Below are 5,097 nucleotides of genomic sequence, written 5' to 3'. Positions count from 1 at the left end.
TACTCCCTCCATTCCAAAATAGATGACTCAACTTTGTACTACGGAGGGAGTAGTATTTTGTAGCCAACTGAGCATGAACCGTGGGCAACTGGTCACTAACGATAGGCAAAATGGACATCAGTGTTTGGTAATTTAATAGTATTTGTAGGCAATTGGGCATCAACCACATGCAACTAATCATCAATGATAGGCAACTGTGCATCAATGTTAGGCAATTTTCATAGTATTTGTAGGCAACTGAGCATCAACTGTAGGCAACTGAGCATCACAGATAGGCAACTGGGTATCAATGTTAGGCAATTTTATAGTATTTCTAGGCAACTGAGCATCAATCGTAGGCAACTGATAATCAATGATAAGCAACCGAGCAGCCATGATAGGCAAGCTGGGATAAAGTTAGCAAGACTCACAGCACATAGTGCAGTGAAGTTGCTTGTATGTAGCACTAAAAGGCACCTCATGTTTTGTGTGATTTTATTGTTTTGACACAAATCAACCTAATAAAAAGTCATACTAGGCCAAAAATAAGAACATGATGCTAAACGAGGCAACTTTAGTGCTAAGTAGGAGCAACTTTGATCCTAGATGAATTGAACCGTATCTATTAGTGAATTCGCCTAGTAGCCTCCTTAGCTGTGTGCAGTAGTGTAATAGGTGGCATAGAGTTAGGATACTTGCTAGTTATGGTATACAACTTAGAGATGAAGCTAGTCAATTTTGGTAGTTGCGATAACCAACTTAGAAGGATTTTTCGTTGATAGGCAGTTATACTAGGAAAAAAAAGAAGTTGCTTTCTTATAGCACTATAGTTGCCTCAATATAACCCAAAGTTGCCCGCGAAACAAGTTTATCAAAATATACCCATATGAAATCTAGTTTTGAAGTACTCGTCGTGAGAAACCCAATGGTGAAAACGGATCTGAATTTCGATGCACGAATCAAAAGTTATAGCTTTTGAAATTTTTTGAAACCCAAATAAATGCACGCAAGACAAGATCGTAGGTGATTTCCTAAGTAGCGTGAATACGTAAGTAGTTTCCTTTTAGGATGTCAGTTGGTTTCAGAATCACGTGGGCGTGGGGTGGTGGTGTGAGAAACTGATTTGCTTTTTTGGGAAAGTGACAGCCCGCCTTCCTTTTAAAGAGAGCGCTCGATCCCGCGAGCCAGCGCTCGGACGCCAGGTAGCCACGTCCTTTAATTTCGTATTGGTTGGGGTGCGCCAGGCCCAAGCAAGCAATGCAACACCTAGGCGACACATAAGGATCCCAGCAGCAAGATACTGTGATAAACTCTTTCTTATAAAAAATAAATTTAACATCATTGTGGGCACATGGCCCACATATCAAATATTCAAATGATAAGAACATATTTTACACTTGATCTTAGCCAAAAGCCCGAGAAAGATATGCTTTAAACAGCTACCTGGGTCGCTTTTTATATTGCGCATCCCACTCCCAAGCTCTCTCGCTGAGCGATGTGGGACTAAAACGAGAGGACACGTCACGGGTGCCCTTTGTACTGTCGGTTGGGCTGTAATCTTTGCATGGACGCCTATCGTAGATGGCCTGGTTCACGCGATCAGGCTTAATATGCAACAGCGAGCTCACGGGCCGAGCGCTAATGGATGTCTCCTAGGGTGCGCGTGATCAGTCTAGATAGCGATGCAAGTTACACAAAAGGAAATGAAAGCGATGCATTATAGGTGGACACTTCCCTAAAATAAAAATTAGAGGTGGTCACAATCCTGAAGACTTTGAAAGATCAGAGATCAAGCCGATTTGCGATGAGATTCTGGAGGTGGCATCAAGCTGTGAGACTCTGCATGTTGGACTGTGGCCAAATGAAGTTGCGCATCTTTGCGGTGCCCAACCAAGCGATAATAGGAGGACAGTGGCGAGCAGGGGCCTGCCCACCCCGATCGTGATTAGATGTGTTGGGCCTCCTCCAAGTCAAACACAAGTCGGAAAACTAGAGAAGGCCCGTAATACAACCCACTCTTGGCCTCGTACGCTCCTAATCCTACGGGAATCCTATACGGCGCGAGAGCTCCTGTCTGACGCTCGTTAGCGTCAGGCAGAGGAGCTTCCGCTGAAGGTAGATGCAGATGGGCCGGCCCATTTAAAAGTCAGTAGCTGGAGCGCGTAAAAAAAACGCCAAAAATACCCCGCGCCAGCCAGAGATGAAACACTGGACGTCCCGCTCGGGAATTTTACAACCAAACCAGTCGAGCTGGTAAGTTATACTGGGTTGCATGCAGCGGAATAGCTTAAAGTACACGGCAATGTTTGAAATTTTACAAACTATTCAAGAAAATCGAGAACTAACATTTGAAAATTCTGAACAAAATTTGACAAACGATAAACCCTTTTTCAAACCATGATTTTGTTAAAAATCGAACAAAATTTTCAAACGTGAATAATTATTGAAAAGTTGAACAAAAATTTCAAAATTCCAAAACGATGAATTTTTTTTAAATATACATTGAATACTTTGTATTATACGCTGAACAATTTTAAATACATACTGAACATTTTTGTGGTATACACTGAACAAAATTTGAAATATAAATTGAACATTTCTGTAATGTACGTTGAACAAATTTTGAATTGTGAACAAAAATTAGAAACCTTGAATTTTTTTATGAAATCATGAAGAAAATACGAAATGGTAAACTTTTTTTAAACAAAGGACGAAAATAAAAATGAAAAACGATAAAATAAGAAGAAGAGTAAAAAAGAAAAATAAACTGAAAAAATGAATAAAGAAACAGGAAAAACAGAAAACCGGCAAAAGAGAAAAAAAAAGGAAGAAACCGGTTGAGGGAACCTTCTAGAAGGTTCCCAAAACCGGTTTGCCTGGGACTGCATTAACTAGCGAAGTGGGCCAGCCCATCGCGCGCAGCTACTCCCGCGCTTCAGCGAAGGCACGTCTCCTCGACGCAGGCGAGCGTCAAATAGGAACCACCGGCGCGTACCGCGTCCGCGAGCGGCGTGGCGCGTAACCCCCCCCCCCCCCCCCCCTCGCATGATGCTGTTTCTATGGGCAGGTCCATTTCGGGGTTTAACCCAACCGTTTTTGGGAAGGTTCAACCGGGTTTTTTATGTTTTTCTTTTCCCTTTTTCGTTTTTTCTTTTCCTTTTTCTCTTTTATTTTCATTGTTTCTTTACTTTTCTGTTTTCATTTTTATTTTTTTTTCAATTTCTGAAAATCTATTAATTCACGATTTGTTTTCTAAAATTGTTTTTTTAATGATAAACATTTTTTCCAAAATCATGGTTTTATTTTCACTAAATCGTTACTCTTAAATCATGAACATCTTTTTTGAAACTGTGAACATTTTATAAAAACTCACGAACATTTTTTTTGAAATCATGAACAATTTTTTTAGAAATTTGTGAACATTCTCTTAAGTCATGAACATGTTTTCAAACCATGAACAGTTTTTTTGAAATAATGAACATTTTAAAATTAAAGAGTACTTTTTAAAAATCATGATTTTTTTTTTCAAATTCGTGAACATTTTTTGTATCGTGAACATTTTTTCCAAATTCTTGAACATTTTTTTGAATCGTGAACATTTTCCCCAAATTCGTGAACATTTTTCGAATTAGCGAACATTTTTTTGAATTTTTTAAGTTTGTGAACATTTTTTATAAATTCGTGAACAGTTTTTGAATTCCAGAGCATTTTTCTGTAATCATGATTTACTTATTTTGTGAACATTTTTCAATTTCACGAACATTTTTTCGAAATCATGAACATTGTTTTAAATTCATGAACATTTTTAAAATTTGTGAACATTTTTTGCCAAATTCATGAACAATTTTTGAATTACCGAGCATCTTTTTGGAAATCATGATTGTTTTATTCAAAATTAGCAACTTTTCTGACATTTAGGACCTTTTTCGTATCCTGAATTATTGAAAAAATGAAAGAAAAAAAGAAAAGAAAAAGGAAACATTCGCAAAAAAAACAGGCGGCGTCCCGGCCACACATGGGCCGGCCCAGAAGGGGAGCGGGGGGTGCGCACCCACTTCCTTCGCAGCGCGTGCTGCGCCCTATAGGCGCTCCCCTAATCTTAGGTCGTGGAGTTAACTACCGTTCCCGTGATTAAGTGTTATGCAGCAGCCCAGCCGAGGAAGAAGGCCCAAGGCCGCACGATGCTCCCGGCTGCTAGACCGGGCCTGGAGGGTCGAGAAGGACAAGAGAGCAGAGACCGAAGACAAAAGGGGGCTGGCTGGAACAGAAGAGGTCATCGACTAGCAGAAGAGAAACACTTCTCCCCTTTCGTTCTCCTTCCCTGGTGTACCCAGATTCATCTTCCTTCCTGTGTAAATGAATTCGTGTATCCAGGAGCATAACAATTGGTATCCAGAGTCGTTCGATCCATCTCGATGACGCGTGATCCATCAGTCCTCAGTGCGGTAAGTGGCGGATTCGTCCACTGCTGTAATTCCCATCGCTCGGCAGGAACCGCCGATCTGGTTGGTCGACCGGGTGTCAGATCTGGCGGCGAAGAAGCGGGGCCCGACGGTGGTCAAGCAGCGGATTTCAGAGGCGATGGGGGCAGTGGTGTTGGGGAACGTACTAATTTCAAAAAAATTCCTACGCACACGCAAGATCATGGTGATGCATAGCAACGAGAGGGGAGAGTGTGTCCACGTACCCTCGTAGACCGAAAGCGGAAGCGTTAGCACAACGCGGTTGATGTAGTCGTACGTCTTCACAATCTGACCGATCAAGTACCGAACGCACGGCACCTCCGAGTTCAGCACACGTTCAGCTCAATGGCGTCCCTCGAACTCCAATCCAGCCGAGCTTCGAGGGAGAGTTCCGTCAGCACGACGGCGTGGTGACGATGATGATGTTCTACCGACGCAAGCTTCGCCTAAGCACCGCTACGATATTATCGACGTGGATTATGGTGGAGGGGGGCACCGCACACGGCTAAGAGATCAAGAGATCAATTGTTGTGTCTACGGGGTGCCCCCCTGCCCCCGTATATAAAGGAGCAAGGAAGAGGCCGGCCCTAGAGGGGGCGCGCCAAGTGTGGGGAGTCCTACTAGGACTCCCAAGTCCTAGTAGGATTCCCCTTTC

At 42.4% G+C, this 5,097-nt stretch overlaps 1 non-coding gene across 1 annotated transcript; it reads right to left on the bottom strand.

Annotated features, from left to right (window-relative positions):
* Positions 1–1,209: 1,209 nt before the first annotated feature.
* On the bottom strand, positions 1,210–1,407 carry LOC120972910 (U2 spliceosomal RNA). The gene has a single exon (XR_005767048.1). It is a non-coding gene; the product is annotated as a U2 spliceosomal RNA (small nuclear RNA).
* Between the last annotated feature and the right edge of the window lie 3,690 nt (positions 1,408–5,097).

This window comes from Aegilops tauschii, chromosome 1, assembly GCF_002575655.3.
Source record: "Aegilops tauschii subsp. strangulata cultivar AL8/78 chromosome 1, Aet v6.0, whole genome shotgun sequence".
NCBI lineage: Eukaryota > Viridiplantae > Streptophyta > Magnoliopsida > Poales > Poaceae > Aegilops > Aegilops tauschii.
The sequence above is the reverse complement of the archived record's forward strand: the minus strand, read 5'-3'. Positions and strand labels throughout refer to the sequence as shown.